We start from the raw sequence: 24,006 nt of genomic DNA, 5'->3' as shown, positions 1-24,006 counted from the left end.
ATTCATTACAGATAAACGCATACTATGTTTGTGTTATGTCTGCTTTCTGTTTTAAACAGTTTAAGTCACTTTCAGCTGCTGCTCAAAGAGACAAATACACCAACACAATAACTGAGAACTCACTGGAAGCATGATGCACATGCTTATTCTGCAGTACTTTTTTCAGAGGATTAAACCACAGCATACACTTCCTCAAAGAAAGGTAAAGTAAATGACCTTTTCTTTATTAAGGAGAAATACCTTCAGATAGAACCAGCTGCCTTTCTTTTTGCTGCTTATTGTTAAGCAGTTTCTGTACCACTTTTTGCTGAAGAAATGGATTTCAAAACAACACAGTCTTAAAACTGCTGGATTTTTTTACTATTTTTAGATTTAACCTGAGATTGTGCAGAGCACAATCCTCTCTGGGTGCTGTCCAGCAGAGCAGCCAGGAACACTTGCTGGTCCTTTGCCTCACAAGACAAAAACCCAGTGATCAAATGTATTTGCCTTGGCTGACAAAATAATTTGTCAATGATAGGATATTAATTTTGGGCTCTTACTCCTCCCGTCTCCCGCCCCCGACTTCTCTCTCCTGTCCCCATCAGCTTTGGTGATGAAGGATCACACTAGTCCTCCAACAATGGCAATCTCTTGTGGACAACACACTGCTCAGAGTGAGCGCTTACTCAAGAAGTTCCCTTGAAGCTAATAGGTCAAACTGTATGAGCAAGTGCTGCCTAACATAAGGACCACAACATTTAGCCTAAAAAAATTCTGCTATTTCTGAGAGCTGTTTACTGAATTTGACAGTGTCAAAGTCTGCCTATGTCTCCCGTGTTGTGCTGCAAAGTGATTTTGCTGGGTGGACAGCATCTATTTTTTTTTTTTAATTAAAAAGGTGGAAACTCCCAGCAAGTCAGCTAGAACCTGTTGACCTGTGAGACAGCAGAACAATGACAATGTCCAGTACAGTCAACCCCTCAAACACTACATTTAATAGACATCCATGCTGGAAATTTACCCGATTAAGCTAATTTCTCAGTTGCATCCATAGGTATAGTTAGAGGCACAATTTGCCCCTTAAATTCTGTCCAGCTCCAGAGCAGGCTAGGGGAGGGAAGCCCAAGATCCTGACTGTATCAGACTCTCCCTTCTTGGAGGTGTTCTGCTATGTAGCAGTTACTAGTCTAGAAAGAGACAGAGACAGACTACAGCCTCATGACTATGACGCTCATGCAGGCAAAGCAGGGACTTGAACTTTGTCCCCTACATTACATGTGACTGCTCTAGTTATTTAGGAGGAGACAGCTGCATCTGTATCTCTCTCCAGAAAGAGAGCATTCACCTGTGAAAGTTTCATTGCACCTAAATTCTCCAAAAAGGAGAATGATGAATCAATATTTGGTTTTATGAATCAATATTTTTTCAAGAAAAAAAAGAGTTTTGTTGAAAAATCCCAGCCGGCTCTGCTAGGCACCCTGCAGTCACAATGCTCCTTTGAGTAAAAAGGCCCTTGGTGAGAATAATGCACAATGATTGTGATATGGAAGGGCAGTAATGTGGCCTGCCCCTATGTGTTGGAAGGTGCTAAGGTGGCTTTGCCTCTATGTCTAAAGTTTTCTTCCTTGGGCTTCCTCTGCAGCTCTTTACCTCTCCTCTGCTACCAGTGTGGATTTAGAATTCAAGGCCCAACCAAATCCTGATAATCCAGCTCTGTGCTAGTTTACACTGAAGGAAGAAAGATTGCTTGGGTGATAAACTTGACTTTTAATGTCTCTCTAGTGGAAAAGAGCTAAACCATGCTATAACTCAGCAAACTTAAGTAACACTTTAGAGACATCACACACTACGAGGTAAAGCAAAAAAAGAAACTGGGCTGATAAAGTATAATAACCAGAGAGGCAGATGCTTCAAATTTTCAATAATGAATGACTGCATTTAGTTAATATTTAATTGTGTGATTATTAGTTTCAAGTACCATGTATCAGAGGAAAAGTCAGAAAGCTCTAATCTTTCTGATAGCTCAGTGTGCAAATATACTCTATTCTTTTTATCTCTGAAACTTTATTTTTCTTATTAGGGAGCTATGGGTATTTCACTACAGCCAAAATCCCTTTCTCCTATGTAGTTTCCCAGGTAGCAGGCTTACTGATCATCTCCTGATTCACAGTTGGGCAGAGGCTTACCACAAAGGATGCAAACTCTCTACTGAGGCTCCCTAAGCTTGTCTACACATGACCCCCATGATGCAGTTGTTACTGCACTGTCATGTAGTAGTACTTCAGGAAATACTAAATGTTCGTGCTGTTATAGTTGTTACTACACCGTCCTGGCAACGCAGTTATTTTTTAGTTACTGCTGCATAAATCCTGTGTGAGCTAGGGCACTTACTTCAGCCAAGGGCTGCAGAACAAGCCAGAGCCTGGGGAGTTGGACTTCTGGCTGATAGGGCTGTGCAAAGCTTCAGTTGCCGATTTGACTCGGAGGAGATTCGGCCTGATTCGGCAGCCAAATCTCCAAATCTGAATCGAAATGGAAGACACATTAAAAGGTCCAAATCAAATCCAAAGTCTCTGAGTTGATTTGGAAAAGATTCAGAGGTTCAGACTGGCAGAGGGGGCTGGGGCTGGGCGGGCAGCCAAGGGGGCTTCTCTTGCAGCTCCCCCTATCCGGGGAGAGGCAGGCACAGATGTAGGAGCAACAGGAGAACCATGGCCGCCCAGCTGTGCCTGCCTCTCTCTGGCTGATTCTGATTCAACCGAATCAAATGTGGACAGCAATTCGAATCACTGAATTGAATGTCTGTCCTCCAAATCAGACGAATCCGAATTTAAATACTTCCCTATTTGCACAGGCCCACTGGCTGGCTACTCGTGGGGTAGAGGTACAGCCTCTTGAAAAAGTAGCTGTTAGGGCTTGTTGGAGGGAATTATTAGGTACAGCTATGAAGGGGTCAGATGACTCTTATAAAGATGGAAGACTCTCAACTAAAGAAGACACATGGACACATGCTGGGGTATGCAGAAGTAACTTGTGTTTGTGAGTTTTAGGTTTCAATATAGGAAGCCCTAAAGAAAGATACTGGAGAGACAGGCCAGCAGCCTACCAATGACAAGTATTTTACCAACTGATTTTTATAAAATTTCTCCATCATCTCAGACAAGCGACTTCATATTTAACCAAGGTGACCAAGAAGTAATAAACAAATAAAGATTCCTTCCAAATAGAAATTTTCTAAAGAAAGATGCCTGAATGTACAAACAAAATAACTGCTATATCAACCAGTGGCAAGGCGTAGGGGGTGCATGTGCACGCCCTGAGAGCACCGGTGCAGGCCCTGTCAGGCCATGCTCCCTGCTCAGGTGATGGGCAGGGGGGCAGGCAGGAGCACCAGTGCCCCCCCTGCAAGTGCCAGCCGGCAAGTGGGAGTGCTGCGGTCACTTCCCAATTGGTGTGACGGGCCATGGGGAAACCCCAACCCCATGGTCGGTGCTGACTGGTCACTGAGGAGCAACTGTGTGTAGCAAAACTACTCCCAACTTTAACCCTGTTTGATTCAGTGTCAAAGTTAGAATGATATGGCTTAGTTGTATCGCTATATGACTACTCACTCGTAACAAATCATAACAGCTGATGCACGAGCTCAAGCAGCAGTAAAATCTTCTTTTAACGGTTCTAGAAAGTACATTTGTCCATACACACAGGTATCTAAAAATTGCAATAAGTGAAGAAAAAGATTCTACTGCATTTGAAGTAGGAGCTACAAATGTCTAAGCAGTGGGACTGAAATCCTGACTTCGCTAAAGCCAATACAGCCTCCATTAGCTTCCAAGTGATTTCCATAGAGGGCTACAGATATCACCTCAGGTGACTAGATTAAACACCAATAAGCATCTTAGGAAACACTTAACTGGCTAGATCTATTTCAGATTTATAGATCTTTTGGAGCTGTGCTTACTACTATGGCCTAAGTATTATGCAGTACTGCTTTCAGCATTTTATGACAACCCTAGGTTGCTCAGCAGTATCTTTTTAGCCTGAAACAGATTCTACATGTGTTTTTATTTACTCACTTGAATGAACAGCGCTGATAGTTCAGAGACCATGAGGGACAAACAGTGGAATACTGAACACTGCCTGCATATCATATGCATGTTGCAAAACAAACTGGATTGTACATTTATCTCTGCTGTACCTTTGATCCTTTCTGTTACGGTCCTAGGAGCAAACTGCAACTTTATTCTTTTATTCACTTGCTTGAACTGTGCAAAGGACAAATTAACAGAGTTAAAAAAATAATCACTCAAGTTTTCCTATTAATTCAAATGACGGTAAAACTATATTAATTTTCCTATAGGGTCTCCTGAAATGTGGATGTGTTGGAGCAATAGTATTTTTTTCCCTAAATGTGGATTGTTATTTCTCAAAAAGCCAACATTAGAGCTTGTTTTAAAATTTAAAAATGCCAAAAAGGAACATCGACAACGGATGTTAATTAACTATATTTTACATCAAGCAAAGTATGCACACCTCCCATTGATTTCAGCAACACCTGTATAAAATCACCGGGAACATTTGGGCTTTCAGTGATTTTTACCACAACTTTCTGAACAATAAACTTGCTAAATTTATTCATGCCAGTCTTATGTATCATTCAGGAAAGTACAAAGAGAATCCAACTGAAAAGAAATAAATTAAAATAAAATCTATGTAATACACTAACTCTGCCATAGACATAGGAAAACCAGACTTCAGTCACTTGATAGCATCTAGACTCTTCCACATGGAGTTAGACACAAAACTAAATAATGAAGCATGTACAGTTATCATAACAGAAACAACTCCTGTGACAGCAAATGATTTGTTTTGTAAATGCAGAGTGGTAAGGGAACCTGACTGTTATGGGGAAGGAAGCCGGAGGCGGGGAAGACGCAACCACTTTTGGACTTCATTATCTATTTCAGCTGCAGATAAGTGATATGTGGAACAATCTGTATAGATTCTACAGCATTTCTGTGGTATTTGCATTACGTGCCAACATCCCTGGCTGGTCCATGTGCAGCAGCCACTCCAGAAAGCCAGTGGACATCTGCACCTAAAGAGTAAAACTGTACTCAGTACTCCAGACCAGAGTTTCCTAAACTGTGATATGCATACCCCTGGGGGTACACAAGACATCTCTGGGAGATTCACAGGAGAAATGGTGTAATGACAGGTTTAATTTTCATTATAACGGGCATTTAAGGGGTTAAAATATAAAATTTATGCTGGTTGGCTATATGGGCAGATGGTAAATCTGGAAGGGGGTACACAATAAGAAAAAGTTTGGGAACCTCTGCTCTTAACAAACCACTTCTGAATGTACACTAGTAGAGAAAAGTCCTAAACGACCAATGAGCTACAAATCCAAGTATGCCACCTAATTGGACTGTTGCCATTTTGTGCACACATTAAATAACTAAGTTCTTGCTATATTAAGGTGCTGAAGTCTTCAGCTTCACAGAATCACAGAAAGTTCAATTCTGTAAGCCTTACTCACAAAAATAGTTCTACTGTAGTCAATGAAACTAGCAGCGTGAGTATATAGATAAGGATAAATCATGGAGCACAGCCCATAAAATCCAAAAATCAAAAGTAAAGTTGTTTTTTTTAAAGGAGATTCACATTTTGCTGCAGTTTCAGAAAAAGCATGTAATGTTTTTCTGAACTCTTTTATTTTGGTGTTATGTTGGAAAAACAATGCTGTCTATGAGCATTAATAAAGTATGTCCTTGACTTCTTTTAATTCAGTCTACTTTTTTGCTTTTGAACTCAAAATCCAAGAGCAATCATAAAAAGAAAAAGATTATGCAACCAGAAAATTGGATCCGCATTCCTCTTTAAAATGTGCAAATCGGACAAGAAAGCTGTGTGTGGTCAAACACTGTTCTCCTTTTGTTTTCTTCCACTGCACATCAAAATAGAATGTAAGTAGAATTTTTGGTTTCAGCCCTTTTGTGCATGTGAACGAACATGCTACTGGATTTTACATTCTGCATAGCGATCTAAATCTGGAAGAGATTTTACTCATTACTTAAAATTTTTTGAGACTTGTTTTTTTCCATTTAAATTACAGCATACATTCATTTATGAAAACTGAAGGAAAATGCTATCTAACTATATTACGCATAAGAATTTTCAAAGAAGGTTTTCAGCTAAAAAAATTAAAAGTTTTCTGTGGGGCATGCAACTCTCTTCTGTTCTTCATAGAACAGATACACTTTTAACCAATCAAAGCACAGTACAGAATCGAAAATGACATGGATTTTACAAGGACTGTCTTTTCAGTATTACAGTACTTAACACAACAGGATATTTAGCACTTAATGAAAATGTTCTGAGATAAAGGCACAAATCCTGATTGTGAACTAGCTATGATAAAAAAAAATGCCATTGATATATGATGCTGCAATTCCTCCTGTTTTCTGCATTCAAGAGGCATTGTGGGCAACGTGTCAAGCTACAGGTAGCTACTCCTTTTTCCTCTCACCCACTCCCAGCCACCTCCACCCTGCATTCAATTAGGCAGGGGTGTCAAGCACATGGCCTGTAGGCTAGATCTGCCACGTTAATCCTCATAATCTGTCCCTCGGTGCTGCCCCTTTGACCCGCAGGCCACACCAGCCTGCACACAGTGCCCTGTATGCATCCCACATGTGGCACTCATTGGGGCTAGCCACATGTGGCCATGGGAGCCAGATGATTTGGACAACCCTGCAAAAAGGGAAAGAAGTAGCAGCATCAGTATTTGTGGTGTCAGAAGAGTTTGGGCTGGAGTGATTTTATGTGCAGAAGAGACAGAGTCAGCAACAGTTAATAGAGGTGTTACCATAGCTAACAAAGGTGATATAACAGACAGTGTTTTAAAGAAACCTGGGACACTGCACATTTGCAAATACATTCAGTTAGATCCAGGTGTATTTGGGGCAAAGGGAAGAATGACAGTGATGAGGATGTTGTAAGAAACAACCACAGAACTAGGCACATTACAGAGAAAATGGAATTGCAGGGAAATATCAATAAAAAGGAAGGACTGAAAAGGACCAAGAGCATAAAAGAGAGAAGATACGAGTAACAAAAATGGATGAAGCAACAAAGGAGAAAAAGCAGAAAACAAGAAATAAACACAGCAAGGGAAGGAGCTGGACAGAGGAGAACCAGAGAAATGGTAGGATAGAAATTACTACACAACACAGAGGTTTTGTATGTTAGAGCCTGTTTCAGGGTCAGACCTTGCCACCTTTGCTCATCACACAATAACACTTCTTAGTAATTAAATGGGATTATTTGAGAAGTGTTGCTTTATTTGTGGTAAGCCACCAAAACAGACCTTATTTGTATGAGAAAAATTAGAAGGAAATAAAGACTGAGCAACTTAATTGTAAACATGGGAGAAGTAAAAACATGGGTGATATCTGAGCCTGCATCAGTAACTCCCCTAGACTTGAAAGTGACTGGGATTTTAACCAAGACTAACATTAAAATAGACTCTCTAGCGGAAGGTGTATTTCTAAAACTAAGGTACGTTGCTGTTAACTTCTTTCCTTCTGTGTGGCCGTGTTCTAGAGAGATTGGTCCTTTAATTTTTTCTCGGTGTCATATTCACCAAGGCCTATTCACTTATCAACATCCATTAGCTATCTCTGTTCCTTACCTTCAACAGAGAGGAGAGGGCTTCCTCTTGCTCTGGTAAAGATCCAGAAGATACCCATAATTCATGTCTTGAGTGTTTGCAATATTAGCAATTGCAAAGGATGCCAAGTCAGCAGCTTCTCCTTGGCCAGCAAAAGTGGAAGCAGCAACAGCATAAGCCAGAACAGACTCTGTAGAGGCAGCTCCTTGCTAGCCAAAGCATTCTTGGTTACTATACACAGAGAGAGCAGCTATTTATATATTTACAAATAAATTATAAGGACTTGCACTGTTGCCTTTTATAGTCAAAAGGAGGTGTTCCCTTTTGACCCTATTTGAAGTCTGCATTAAAATACACATGCAGTCAAACAAGCCAAAATGGCTCTGTCCACCTGCACGTAGTTGAGATTGATTAGCTAGAAATGCTGGACAGGCAAATGGTCTTATTCAGCCACACAGAAAACAGGCATAAAAAGAAAGATGCGTCTATGTAAGAGAAGCACTGCAAAAACTAACGTGTTTAACTGACAGAAGAAATTCTGCGGTGTTTAACACATTGCCTTCCTTTGTAAAAATACCCTCTAGAATCTCCTAGGGACCAAGCCAATAGAAATGAAAGATTGTTCCATAAATGTTACCAAAGGCCATAAGCATGTACATAATTTCATTTAGACTGAACTGAATAGATACAGATTATAATAAAGTATACTTTATAGAAATATTCATTTTAAAAGTTAGATATTCAAAACAGTAAAATTATTAAAAGTGGTAAAGACCAAGACAGACTGTGAGGAACTACAAAAGGATCTGGCACTACGAGCAATTGTAGATAAGTGTAAAGTGATGCACATGGGCAAAAATAACCCAATCTATACCGACACTATGATGAGCTCAGCAACAGCTGTTACCACACAGGAAAAAGAACTGGGAGTCATTGTGGACAGTTTAAAACATCAGCTCAGTAGCCATCAAAAAGGCAAATGAAATGTTAAAGCAAACAAAAAAATTACTAAGAATGGAATTGTAAACCAAACAAAAAGTATCATTATGCCCCCTGCTGCATCCACATCTTGAATATTGTGCCCAGTTGTGGCCCTATACCTCAGAAAAGATACAGAAAAATTAGAGAAGGTACAGAGAAGGGCAACAAGGATGATTAGTGCTATGGAGAAACTTTCATATAAGGAGAGGCTAAAGAAGTTAGGCCTATCCAGTTTAGAAAATAGACGCTTGAGGGAAAGCATTATACGAATTTACAAAATACTAAATGGTGCAGAGAAAATAAAGGTGGATTTATTATTTTTTCTCTCTCTCTCTCTCAATACAAGAACCAGGGGATCACAACATGAAACTAGTAGGAAGTATGCTTTAAAACTAACAAAACAAACTTCTTTTTCCCAGCATTTAATTAAAGTGTGGAACTCATTACCACAAGAAGTTGCAGAAACTGACAATTTAGTGAGATTCAAAAAGGGATTGACACATTTTTTAAGGAAAGTTGCATCATAAGCTTTTGAGCATGAAACTCAGGGATACGGCCTCCGAATCAGAACATCCTAGGCCCTAAATCCTGGAGGCTGTAAGTGGGAGAGGAACATCAGAAAAAAATCCTGGTCAAAACCAGTTCACTCTCCCTTTCAACATCCACTCTGAGACACAGGGCAAGATGGACCTAGGGCCTGACAGTAAATGGCAGTATATTCTTCCATGCTTCTTAAATTCAGTTATATTTCTATCAAATACTATAGATTGGTTTATAAATGCTGTAGAAATGATTCTCAATTAAATTCTATCGCTTTTTATGACCATAGCCAGTTTCTACAGACACATTTTTGTATCTACTGCCTTTATCTCAAATAAATTAAGGAGGAGTTTTCTATAAAGGAAGACAATATTTTAAACCAACCTGTAGAATTTAATTTAGCAGATAATTATGTCTACAATAGGATTCTATCATATACATTAAAAATTCTGTGCATAGTATTTAGTACTAAACTGCAGAAACGTTTTTAAAATGAGATTGTTTTGCTTTTGTTTAATTGGTCTGCCTATATTTTTAAATACTATGATGGCCATTCTTAGAGAATTAGACCAATATTTTTAGGTAGAATCCTAAGTGGGCTGGTTTTCAGAACTGCTAAGTTCTTTATACTCCCTTCCTTCCCTTACATAATATGCTATACTTTAAATACATTTATAATAAAATGTATACATAACATGTATATAGACATAAGCTTTTAGCATGTATTGCTGGCAGTGGGTGGATCAATATCAGCTGTGTAGCATAAACTCCAGACTATGTCCACTCAAGGGAACATACATTCAATAGCTGTGTTACTTGGCTTACTTACGAATTTGTAATATTACTCTAACTTAACTGACTCTATAATTATGTAGTATTTTAAGCCATTTGCTGAAAACCAGGATTTGGGGCATTTCCTTCTAGAGAGCAGGGCATGCAATTAGTCACCTAGAAGAGAGGGCTAGATTCCCATAGGACAACAGTGCTCCGTACAGTTCCTTTCCTGAAGTTTATAGAACAACTTAGATGATTTGGAGAATTATTTGTGGCACCAATGAAGTCTGGTTTCTCACTCAGCAGTGACAGCTCAGTTTAAAGCACCATCTACTGATACATGTAGCACAAAATGGGGGCAGGGGGCATGGAGGGGGGCATAAAAGAAATCAAGTTATTTTTATGCACTGGGAATGACTGCATAAGTCATAAGTCATGGCACAGCAAAGCAGAGCCATGAGTCATTTATGCATGGTCATCCTTAATACACAAAAATAACTTGTTTATTCTCCCCCTCCCTGCCCCCTGCATTATATTTATGGCCCAGACACTTCTGTTTTACTTAGGTTATTTGCTGTTGCTGATTTCAGTGGAAACAGGTATTAGAAACAAGAGGCATATTCCCAAAATGAAAGCAATTAATTATAAAGAGTGTCTCTTCTGTCTGTGCCTATGAAACTGCCCTTCCATTATTAGGAGTCTATAGACATATAGGTTCATGTTAAGCATGGTACCAATCATAGACTGTATGTAATTTTAAGTGAACAGCCTTTTTGGCTAGGGACAGAAGTTACACATAAACCAGTTTAAATGATCAGAAACTGGTTTAAACCTGTAACAGAACAGAAATTCAGTGCACATAAACAAGTTTCAAAATGGCTGAAACTGGTTTAAGATAAACCTGGTTGAATGTGGTATCAGACTTAACTGTTTTAGGTCAAACCAGTTTATGAAACTTCTGTCCCAGACCCCTTTTTGATTCAAGTTAAATCAGGGTCCCCCACCATCCCAGCATGCTTTTCAGTCCTAGGCTAGGCCTTTCTTTTTCTTTCAGAAAGCAGAGCTGGGCCCACACCTCTGCTCCCTAGCTGGAGCAGTGAGGGCTGACTCACTGGCTCTCCCAGGCAAAACCCAGCTGCGGTCTGGAGCCAGGGAGGGGGTTAAATTCACCTTCCCCAAGTACAGTGCTGTCCTGCCCTGCTGGATTACTTATTGCTGGCTGTGACTATGGATTACAAATCCCAGAGGCACCTGGAAGCAGAAAGAGGAAGTAGTGAGCAACCCTGCAGCAGGGTTCAAATTACAGGGGCGCTTGGGGGCAGGGGCTGAGACAACAAGATGTAGGAGACAAAAGCCCCTCTGTAAGGTTTGAAAATCATAACAGGGGAAGGGTCTGATTTTATAAGGGCATCGTGACCAGCAGCCCAATTTTGTTTCTGCAGACCCCTCACCCTCAAGAGTCAAAGTATAATTCAAACCCTGCCCTGTACAGTACTGCTGCTGTGATTGTGGACTGCAAATCCCACAGACCTCAGAGGCAGCAGGAAGAGGAAGCGAACTGTGCTCTAGCACCCCCCCAGCTTCTGGCTTGAGCCATAGCAGGCATGTGGCTACCTTTCCTGAATCACAAGCGAATGTCTGTTCATTTGCTTATTGGTTCAATATTTGCAATTAAGACTAACCTGCAAAGTCTGGATCAATTCAGCCTGAGGCGTGTTGACCATCTGTACTTAGCCTCTGAAATCAATGGGACTACTCATGTGCTTAACGATTAGGCAGTTTTGTCAAGGAGAGAACATGTATGATACTTCTAAAGCCAATGAAAACAAAGATAAGCACAACATGAAGTGATTTCAGGGATTACTGAAAAGGTTTGACAAACAGGTCTAAAACATAAATAGCCTCCTATTAGTATAGACATGGAGGAAAAAAGCTTTTCTATACTACAGCACTACTTTCCCTATCCTGTTCAGTACCTAACCTCCTCTCTCAGTGCCCACAAATGTTCCTAATAAGGGTATAAGCAATATTGTTACAAGACAGCTAAGAACTGGCTCAAGGCCAGCAGTTCAGGTCACACAGAACACAGCTATCAGATAGTAACAACTTTCAGTCACTCCTTGTTTTATAATGGTGACCTATAACTGATGAGATCCCTATTCAGCTACCATCCTGTCACCCCATTACATTTTAAAATAAATATGACAATTCCACAAAAAAGCCTTCAAGTGAGCTGCAATTTCCAAACAAGAAAAAGAAACAGTATTTAATTTTACATGTTCTGAGGGAAAAAAGTTTCTAAATCAAGATGTGTGCTCATCTCATCTTCCAATCACATCTCAGTCTAACCACATTAAAATTAATTCCTTTGGGTTTGCAAATGTGTCTCTCATTTCTGATAGATGTTTCCACTCAAATCAGCAACAGCAAAGTAGATACACAGATATAAAGATAAATGGCTTTCAGATGTTAAAGCATGATTTATCAGGTTCTGGCTGTAGGTTGCTTTGGCTACTTATTATATAAACACCCACCAGGTATTTTTATTTTCATCATAATTATGTGTGAGAAGCTCTGATCAGTAAGTATCATCTTACCAAGATCATGTCTCCTGCCATAACATCCATGGGCAATCACAGCAATAGCTTACATGGAAATGTAGAAGGCAGGGCAGAGTGGCATCTAAGTCAGAGGGATAAGCTGTTCATGAGGACCCACTCTGCCTTGCCTTCTGCCTGACTAAACAAGGCTAAATACCTTTTTCTGCTCATGCAAAAGTAGTGTTGGAAAATATGAAAAAAATCTTAAATATATATTTACATGTCTTTAAAGCCTTTGCATTTTATCCTACTCTCATCTCTTCCAGCTTGTGGTTTTCTACCAACCAGTTCCCTACTCCTTCTTTCCCTCCTGCTTGAGTTTTACCTCTCCCCAATTATCTTGAACGGGGGCATACAGTTATCTTGAACAGGGGCATGCAGGCTGCAGATCACAGCTCTACTCTGGCTCTGGACCATGCTGTCACCACCACAAAATCCCAGCCTGGCTCCAGAGCAGCTCCCTGCCCTGCCTCATGCCCTGTCAGCAGGGGTGGCAGTAGGGGGGCTTGGGGCCTAGAGCCACCCCAAAATTCCCTGCAGTCACCTCTCCTAGTGGTGCTGCCGCAACTGCCCGCCCTGCACAGGCAGCAGCAGCTAAGCCCACCCCACACCCAGCCACATGGGTAAGCATGACATGGGTGGAGAGAAAAAAATGCAATCCAGTAGGATACAGACTTTCTTTATGATCTACAATTGTTAGCACTAAAAACAACAAGCTCAAAATGCACAGTAGAATTACTTATTTACATTTTTGGGTCTGGTACAGAAAACTATTGCATACAAAAATTATTTTACTCATATGAGTAGTCCCAAGAAGATAATGAACTTAATATGTACAGAGAGTAAATACAGAAAACATGGTGAGAATTAAATACCTTTGATAATTCATATAAAAGACCAAGAATCTCTCCAAGATACTGAAAGCTGAGTTTTCCTACATCCTATCTGTCTAACACGCCTTTCTACAACAGCAAATTTATGAGAAAACTAGTTGCAGCTGTTCTGGGGATGACTTAAAAAAACTCTGGGACATAAGTTTAAAAGACTGACATAGGAGTGGACTTCAATAAAAATAATTGGTGAAAGGGAAAGCAGGAATACAAAGGAGGTAGAAGAGGAAAATTCCAAAGGAAGCTGCTGGCAAATAAATATTACTTAATGCAAAAAGAATATTGGGGAAAAACTGACAGAGTAGAATAACAGGAAGCTTAGTCATTTCTGGAAGAAAAAAAAGTGTTTGCAAAAGAGAAAAGAGAGGGCAGAGCAAACCATTAGAACTAAAATGCAGAACTGGAAGAGCAAGTGCTAAAAGAGAGATAAGAACTAATTGGGCTGAGCTGAGCTAAAAAGGGTCTCTGACTGGTATATGAAAACTTTAGAGTACAAAGTTTATAGAAGGGATAAACAAAAACAGAACGGAAGGAAGTGTGCTGTTACGGATTAGAGACGAGCTGGAAAATACAAAAATAAATAAAAGGCTGTCATGCTATACTATACTGTACATAGTGCAACTGGCACAGCTTAGATCAATGCAAAAAGCATAACAGAAATCTAATAATTGCAACTCTGCAACACCAAAAAATAGGGGAGAACTTATCTGGATTAGTGGGAAAAACATAGGGGCTTCTTCATGAGCCCCCCTCACTTGTAGGTTTAAGATAGAGAAGTTAAATGAGAAGGAGAAAACAGAGGACAGGTTCTTAAGACTCAGGGAAACTACTGGCTCCTGGATATGTTGGGGTGATTATGTAAACTCTGCTTGTTTACCACCTCTTATGCCCATATTAACAGCTTCCTCTCACCTTTGTGGGCTTGATATAGGACTTTGTTCCTTGGTCTGTTGTGACTGTTGGAACTAGTTGCCTTGGACTGGGAAGGAACTTTTACTTCAATACCAGACTGCCTGAAAGGGATGGTTTCTTTACTTCCTCCACAGTAGGCATGTCACAACACAGGGTGTCTTTACACATGCTCCAGGATGAAGCGGAGGAAGGCAAGTTAATTAAAGCTGCTCTCGGGAGCCACTCCAATTAAAACACCCAGAGCATCTCATGCATTCAGTGTCCCGCACGTCAAAATGGCAGTGGGGGCACTTTAACTAAAGCTCATTCAAGGACCTGTAGTTAAAATGCTCCTGCCACCATTTTGAAAATAGGTGGGAGGGGACACTGAATACACATGATGCTGAGGCTGCTAGAGCGTGTTCATTAGCTCCAGTGAGTCTGCTCTGATGCCCTCTAATTAGAACACACTGGAGCAGGCATCGGGCTCATGTGTACGTGCTCTTTGTGGGTGGTAGGACTCTGGTGCAGATACTTATTCCATACAGACCAGTTTCTTGATAGACTGGAGATAGACTTGTGGGAAGGCATCTCTTAATGAAACTGAAGATTAGGGTTGGGCCTCAAAGCAAACAGCTTACTGTTCCCACTCTTAGCCCTCATATGAGGTGGAGAGGGAGTTGGTGCATCTTTGATGGGCTAGAAAACTGTATAGGTAGGATTGGGGGAGACAGCAGCCCTGCAGCAGCAGCAGCAACAGCAACAGCAGCATTAAGTGAACATGATTAAGGAAGGAATCATGACTTGTCCTGTATAAGGTACTACCAGTAGTTCCCCACTGACCTAAGTTTATAAAGTTTATAAAGCTGTTTAAACCATATCTTTCTTCCTGAATATTTGGGAAAACAAAAATATCCCCCAAATGACAGCTTTTTGGAGCAAGCTAACAGACCAGATCATAAAATATTACAATACACCACTGAAGCCCTGAAATAAGATCTAGTATAAATTAAGATATAAGCTTAAATATAAAAATTTAAATTACCCTAGAATTAAGTTAGATAATAATTATAGTACAACTGTGGAAGTACTATATTACTACAGGATTACAGAATAATCTCCTCACGCAATCTACTGTAACTAGCAGCATCTAAAATTATTGGAGAATAGTTGTAGAAAGTGAATCACAAATGAGAGATCTTTACTGTCATATACTGCACGCATAATACCTTTAATCTTCTCATGTGGTCTACAGGTAAGAAGAAATACTTATCCCAAGTTTGGAATGCAGTGCACAGCATCCTAAATCAAATCATTCCTGACATATCTGAAGAGTATCTAATGCTATTAAAATTGAAGGAAGAAGTAAGTAGATAAGAGTAGAGCTTCTCTTACTGAAATACATCCACAACGAAGGGGCTGAGAGACGCTAAATAAAATTTATGGGACTTTTTATAAAATCAACAAATCTGAGAAGATCTCAAGCACAGTACTAAAGAAACTGTTTAGGAGCACTAGGATTTGGAAAAATAAAAGAAGAGGAGGTGAAATCAATCAGTCAAACAGATAATCTTTTAAACTATGAAGTATACGTATTGTGCTTGTTGAGAAAGAGATATGAATCCAAAAAAAAAAGAAAAAAAAAACAAGTTGGTGCCTAAACACATATTTGGATCTGGCATATGTAGACTACTGACATGTACAGGAATAGATAGAAAGAGCTAGAAGAAATCTTAGATACCAAACAGGTTAAAAAATTATAGGGTTAACATTTTATCATTAAAAATGGTTGGGTAAATATGAGAGGCAAGCATATGAAGGAAAGAAAAATAAATGTCAATATAATTATGGAAGAAAAAATGGGGGAGGGAAAGAAGTAATAAATAGTATAACAGAAATAACTCCCATTCATATTTTTTCCCTAATAAACTGTACTGATCTATTAGCCAAATAACTCAGGAAAAATATTAGACAGACAAAAACAGTATATGGAAATCAGAGAGAGAAAGAGATAACTATGCTAAACAATAACTTGATTCTATTTAAAAATTAATATGCAGTAGATCCGTCTAAACCTAGATTCATATTTTAGTGGGGGAAAAAAGAAAATCAGAAATACAAATAATGGGGAGTAAAAAGTCCCTTTAAACAGCTTAAATCATACACAACTGAGATTAGGAAAGATTTTTTAAAAGTTTCGCAGATAAGTGAATGTTAACATATCAAGAAAGAAAATTGGCAAGTGCGTGCTAATGTTAAAGCATAATAAACAATCTTTCAATCCCCAGGCATAGCTGTGGTAAAAATCAAGTAGCTGGTTGTACTGCTAGAGATAAATGATAAATCAAAGAAGTGGGGTCATCACTTCACAGAATGTACTGTTACACCAAAATCCATCTGCCTGCTTGTCTATTAGGGGTGGGAGAAATAGGCTGTATTCAATTCAGATTCGGCCCAAATCAGAGGACAGTGATTCAATTTGTTGATTCACATCACTGTCCGCATTCGATTTGGCCAAATCCAAATTGGAAGATTCAATGCTGATTCGGAGAATCAGCAATTCGGCCAGAGACACAGCTTTAAATGTTTTTTCTACATACCTCGAGGTAGAAGGCGTGGCTTGTGAACACTGCGATGGTGGGGCACATAAAGCGTTTCACAGGAGTGCAGGGGGACCCCCCGCATGCTTGACGGCAGACCCGGAAGTGGACTGGGTCCACTGCTGAGCACACAGCCCCCACCCCACGCTTCCCAGCTGTAGTGGGATGCTGGGTTCCCCCCCCGATGCAGGAGGCACCAGTCGTGGAGCAGGCAGGAGGGTCCCCCGCACGCTCCATGGCGGATTTGGAAGTGGACTGGAAGTTCTTCTGGACCACTTCTGGGTCCGCCGCCCCCCACACTCCTGTGGGACACTCCATTCGCCCCGGCATCACAGCATTCAAGAGCCACCTGGTACCTTGAGGTACGTAGGAAAAGTATTTAAAGCTATGTCTATGTCCGAATCATTAAATCTCTCCAAATCGATTCAGAGAGATTAAAGGGTCTCCTGGTTCAATTCAGATTCAGAGATTCGACTGCTGAATTGGACCAAATCTCTACCAAATCAAATCAGTGACCGAAGCTTTGCACAGCCCTACTGTCTATTTCTCTATCTATTGAAACAGAGTGTGAGAGAGAAATCAATCAATAAATTTTAAACAGCTGAGTCATTCAGATTTCAAAATTTGTTACAATGACACCCACATTTTCCCAATGTTTGTTCAATATACTCTGGTTTCATCATAAAGGCTCCACACTACAGAATGGCACAATATTTTGTAATACCTTAGGAGGACTACGAAGTGTCATATCTAAGGCCTATGTGACAATAAGCCAGAGACGTTCACTTTCAAGCATCTTCAAAACAGCAGAAAGTGTTGAGAAATAATGTCTTTCCCATCAGTTTAAAATTGGCCTTGGTATTCTTGACTTTCCTCCCAGCATCCCAGGAACTTGGTGAATGTGTTAGATTATAAAATTATTTTTGTTGTAAACTGGCAAGTGCCCAGTTAAGGTAATTGGTTAAAAGGGGATCTAGGTCCCTGATAAACAGGAATTAGAAACACATTAGGAGCAAACACCTGTTAAAGAAGCGGGATAAATGAGGTAAGGATTCTAATATTTGGTACAGTAAGTCTAGTTAAACCATATTCCTTGTGTCACACATTCTTCTTTGTATGGCACTGGTTGCAAATAGACCACAACAGCCATATTTTTTTGTAATGTACACACGCAGCTCCACGTAACAATGAAAGTTGAATGTGGAGATGAAAATGTGGTATAGCTCCACACGTTTGAACTATGCAAGTCACAACAACATAGTGATTGGCGTTAAACCTGGATGCATCTACATGTGCGCCCCACTGTGCAGTTGTTATTGCAAGTCATTTAATACTTTAACAAGTCCCAAGTACATAAGTGGTGCATGGGCCATTCCTGATCTTACTGTGAAATAGCTCATCGCTGTTGTGCAGTAGCAGTGGCATCACTGTTAGTTCCCACTGGTATAGCACCATAGCTCATTGCTATGGCGATGGAGCATCTCGGGTAGTTGAACCCACTAAGAGCCAGATTCTGCTCTCAGTTGCTATAGTATTGCTACAATGGACCTAGTGAGGATGAAAACAGAATTCTGTCTTTAGGATTACCCTATGGCAATTTGCTTTGGTTTTTAGTTTCCCCATATAATAAAAAACAATACAGTATCCTTTTTAAGAATCTGGGTTTCTGAGATAATTGCATGTCTTAGATCAATGCCAGATTCAAAATCATTAAAAATACTTCTATTCTGAAATAGCTGGAGAATATTGCAGAAAGCCTTGTCACAAGCTTTTCTTTTTTGATTGCTGTATTAAAAGTTGTAGTGATAAATGGGAGATGCTTTACTGAGCCATGCAGTCAATAGATTGACTGAAAGGCTGTCTTCTGAAAGTTTTGTACATGACCTGAGTATGATTTCCTATGCTAAGTGCTTTCCCGGTTTTAATGCCAGTTTTGTGGATCAATATTTTACAAAGACAAAGCTATAGGACAGATGTCTACACTGACTAATTAAGCTATATCTAATGAACACTGATGATGTAAATACATAATCTTTCAGTATTCACACGAAGGGTTTAGTCATGCCTGCTTGCTCTATAAAGTAAAATGGTAATAAAATAAGAAAAGAACAAAAGATTCACAGTTAGCTGTATTATGCAAATAAAGATAATATCTATTTCTGTCTATGCCAGCACAGAGTAAATATAATTCAGGAGATATCAGCTGGTCTTCCAATTTGTATTTTTACTCTTGGTTGCAAAGTCGCTGTATGTAGTACCTTAAATATAAAAATGCAGCTTCAGCTCAAGATAAATAATTACTTGATTCTTTTAAAAGACTTCGATAGAAGTGGCACCAGTGCTACTGGGCCAACTTATCTTGTAATGCTCACAATTATGGAGCAAGCAGATTTTATCGTAAAGACAGAAAGCTGTAAAAGAGTAGGATGTCCACTGTTTTGTCTGTAAATTAAAAAAAGAGATGGGTGGGAGATTTCTCCCAACACTAAGGTGATGAGAATGATAAAGCAATCTTTCTCTTGTTTGCTTTTAGGACTGGCCCATATATTACTCGAAAGAAAGGAAAAATGGGTGTTTACTGCAAGATATGTTTGCATTTTTGGATAGCAGATACTTTTGTCCATTTTTGGATAGCAAAGGCACAGCTAAAAAGGGGAACAAACACAAGTGGAAGTTGCTTAAAACTATTTTTTTTGTAACGCAGTGGGGGTGGTGAAGTGGCTGTGTGCACCCGAATAAGGAATTGCATTGTTGGTACAAGAGCTGTTTATTTGCAGAGATTGTGTTTGTTATATTTTCCACAGTGGTTAACCAAGAAACAAAACCAGCACTATGTAAGGGCTGCATCATGGAGCTTCCTAGATAGCAGCATCCCCACAGGGAAATGCATCTGTGTGAAGGGTAAAATGTTTGCACGTCACAAAACTGAAAAATCTGAAATCTTGTGAACTGCCACTGCCTTATTAAGGAAAGGCCTAGGCCCTTTAATAAGATGGCAACAGGAATGTCCATGTCTGACTAGTCGGGATGGTGGGGAATAGTTGGGACCAAAACTCCGAAAACACAGATGAATCATCACTCAAACTTAACTGCTGAAGTCTTTATTAAGAAAAAAAAATCCATGGCAGTTCAACCATGGTAGTGAAAATATATGTAAATTAACAGGACATCAGATTCGTGCCCACAGAAAGCAGAATAAAGGAACATGTAAATAGCAAAAGCAACTTTTTATCCCATACAGACTCTTGGCTTTGAATGAGGGGATCATGAGATTTATAATGAAAAAGACCTGAAGATTAGTCAGCCCTCACCTGGTTCCCTGGAAGGGAAGGGCAAAGGATCTGAGTCACAGGGGCAAAAAACAGGTAGAAGGTTTTATTTTTTTCAAGTCACTGGATAATAATGGAATGTACCAGACTGACACCTCTGGAGACAGAATCTCTCTTCTTTTTACAATACAAAAAAGAAAATCTGTGACCATTTAGCCCCTTGTTGCTCTATTGAAACTGTCAAAATTAGTGCCCCGAATTATAGGTGAATTTCTACACTAGAAACTGGATGACCACCATAATTGTCTTTTAAGGGTAATAAACACCTATCCTGGACTATATTTGAACTGGTGATCAAGGAATATATAGTTTCATAAACCATTGCTAATTTCCTGAGCCACATACTTTACTTGATTCTTTACAGACACAACAGGATTCCAAATGTCTGACTGTAGCATTCAACCAAACAGCAAATAACATTCAGTCACTGCCATATGAGAAGCCACATCAGGATGTCAGTAGTAAATAGCTAGTCACCTTAATAATATCAGAAAATAAAATCTTACTTGGTGTAATGTTTTCTATTCAATTTTATAAGTAACGTGTTGCTGTCCTGATAACAGAGTAAGAATATACTATGCTAAAAAAAAAAACAACAAAAAAACCTTTCTATAATCAAAAGACCAGGACTACTCTCATGTAAAATATCATTGAGATGGCGAGAAATTAAAACATTTCCATGAGTGAGAGCCAACTGAGCTGATGAAACAAAAAGTAACATTCAGAATAAGGACCTATGTATCATAAGCTCATTTTAGAAACAAAATTTTCCATATATTTAGTGTGTGAGGGGAAATAAAAGCTGCAGAGATGAGAGCATCAGCATCAGGGACGAGCCCAAAGACAGGATTTTACATGTTTTCTTTTCAAGAATTGAAGTTCTTCCTTCAATATACCTAACACAAGTAAGAGAGAAAGAACAGCATATTTTGACCACAAAACTCAGATTTTTAATAGCTCTTTTGTTTTGAATTGGTATGGATTCTGTTTTACCTTATTTTGACCTAGACAAGGAAAAAAAAGGTAGGTAAGAACTGTAGCCTTGCCACAACTAAAATGTAACATGTTACAGGTGAACTGGAAGACACAATGAACAAAACTCTTGGGCCATGTGTAAATGAAACAAAAGGTGTGTGCACAACACTTAAAAACAAACTAAATGCTTTTGCATTGCTTCAATGGTGTCGGTGTTTCCACACCTAGGCAGCATATTGCTCATTAATTCCAGCCGCTGTAGGAAATTCGGCGGCATAATGCACCTCAAAAGACTTGGGGAGCACCAAACTAAAACTGCAAGGAGGAGTTTTAGTTTGCTGCCTCTACAGCTGCGGAGCAAAGCACTGAGCTCCATGCAGCCCCATGGCTCTGGAGGAAGTCCTGAAGACAGCCTGGCAGCAGCCCGGGAAAACAGACTCTGCCCAAGAAAAGAGGCAAGCCTGATCTTTGTTTCTTTTCCCCCTGGAGCCTTCCTGTTTGCCTAACCTGTGCGGAGACCCGGTGCTTCCCTCTGCAGCTGTGGTGCCCCCTAAGACAGCCCGAGGAAGGGGAATGGGAAGTGTACACATGCCCAGTCTAGTGGGGGGTTGGAAGTGCCCATATGCTAAGTGCACTAGGTGGTAAGGAGTGCCTCATGCCTGATGCTGTGGTGGAGTACCCAGAGGGCCCCACATCTCACACTGGTATGGGCCCCACAGCATGCAGCCCCAACTATGCCGCTTATTAAGGGTTTGCCAGATCATAGCCTGGGACCGAATTTTCCAATAGGTGATTAAGGCAATTACAAGGTCTCTTAACCCTAAAATGTTCAAAGTATTTTAACACCTAGTTTCATTCAACCCTCTATGTATCCATTCACTACACTCCTGCTGTAGAACCTCCAGAGCAAACATAAGAAAGAGTTAACATATCAGACTGCACATGAAATAAGCAATGCAAAACAGGCATTGGAACAGAAATAAAGGGGAGGGGACAATTAAGGATGAGGGGACTATTTCAGATATGGAAAACTGATCTCACTACCTCAAGCTGGAAACAATTAAATCAATGACTCTGCCAAATCTTTGATTGGTAACAACTACTACCATTATTGTGATAATTAACCGCCCATGTTAAAACAGGAAGCTGAACTACAGAGGTCATGAGATTCAGGATGTTACAACTCTGATTGCTACACAATTATTTTATCTTCACACATTATGGTCACAAAGAATAGCATGGTCATAATGATTCTCAAAACCTTCCATTTCTCAACCACAGCCGGGCCGCTCACAAGACAATGTCCTGTAGCAATCCAAGTGCCACGGTGCACCTTCCTGCAGGACGCAATAGACATCTCTGCTATGCCAAGAACCAGAATATATTTCAGAGCATTTTAAAGATATAAAGTGCCATGTACTTTTGCTAAATAGCAGGAGTTATACAATCAATGCCTGTTAGTAGCAACATGTTATGTCCTGCTTCTCTTAAGTGGCTGCTGCTATTTCCAATGAAAATATTCCTTGAGGAAATGCTACAGATAAGAAGTTGTTGCTCTTACCAGGTATTGCTGCAAACAAGTATCAACTGTAATGTCTTATAAATGTCACTATTCTTGTCTAAGCTGTATTTGCTCAGGAATAGATGATTTCTATACTCAGCATCCATCAATGCCACACCTTTCAGAACCACTAAGGACAATTTTGCTGTCAGTTAATGAGGGAAGAAACTGAATCACAACCTATTTTTAAATACAAAGAAACAACCTGCTAGTGTGCTAGTGTTACTGAGAGCAGCTGCAGATACCAAAGTTCATGTATGCAAACCATGAAAAACACAAATTACTGCAATTTAACCAATATAAGCAGAAAACCAAAATACCTCCCATATCGAGAATATATAAATATAGCGTGAGCTAAAGTCAGGAAGGAGTGAGATCCACACATAGATCCAAAGCATTAATAGAATCACTAGTGGATAAGGTATAAAATAGTGAAAAGTATGTTGATGGTGACTCCTATAACAGAAGGTTTAATTTTAAAAATTAAATAAAATACATTACTAAGTAATCTGTGAAGTCATTTTTTTCCATTTACAGAAAAATAAAAATGTGAAACTAATTTCCAGGAAGGGGTGAAGGTGAGACACGTAAGACTAAAGACATCAATAGGAATGCTATTCTAATTTATCTGATCTAATTCTAATTTCAATACTATTCTATTCAAAGAGAATAAACTGCAGTGCATTTTAATTACTAATAGCACAATTTTCAATTTTGTGCTACTCCAGTTTAAATATCTCTTGGGTCAAATATATCTAACGTAGCAAAAAGAAGCTGAGCATAAGAGAAACAGAAATCTGTTTATCCAATGACTGCTGGAAGTATATGCCTCTGCAATGCGATCTGCAAGCTACTGTGTCAATGACCTGCATTCTGACCTGGACACACAATGTCTCCAAGAGGAGAAAGATAACTTAGTCTGCATTCTAGCTATGTCTAGGCCTCATGCCATACACAGACTATAATTTTGCAAAAGATTGTACCGCATTATGCAGTAAAGATTTTGTAAAGCACACTGTCCATCATTAAGCATCTTGCGGTTTAAGTTTCTACTACTCTGGTTTTAGATGTGAGAATGTAAGCCTTATGCAGTGATACTTTTGAGTCTAAACCCCTGTGATTTTGCTGAGTAATGGCCAGAATGTAGTTGCTCCTGCTTTTTTTTTGTTTTTTTTAAATAAAGCTTAAAATTGTATTGCTTCAAGGTAAAC

General features: G+C 39.6%; 1 protein-coding gene across 14 annotated transcripts in view; it reads right to left on the bottom strand.

Annotated features, from left to right (window-relative positions):
* Window positions 1–24,006, bottom strand: part of MBNL1 (muscleblind like splicing regulator 1) — a 191,961-nt gene that overhangs the window by 112,076 nt on the left and 55,879 nt on the right. Inside the window, exon 1 of one of the 14 annotated variants that reach the window (XM_090055244.1) lies at window positions 7,676–7,825. The exons of 12 other annotated variants lie outside the window; for them this stretch is intronic. The gene's annotated coding sequence lies outside the window, so the exon portion shown is untranslated. Of the gene's footprint in view, window positions 1–4,177; window positions 4,197–7,675; window positions 7,826–24,006 lie in introns of those variants that run through there. One more of the 14 variants, XM_090055245.1, reaches the window with a different exon arrangement.

Source organism: Crocodylus siamensis, chromosome 6, assembly GCF_052110815.1.
Source record: "Crocodylus siamensis isolate JL-2025a chromosome 6, ASM5211081v1, whole genome shotgun sequence".
NCBI lineage: Eukaryota > Metazoa > Chordata > Crocodylia > Crocodylidae > Crocodylus > Crocodylus siamensis.
The sequence above is the reverse complement of the archived record's forward strand: the minus strand, read 5'-3'. Positions and strand labels throughout refer to the sequence as shown.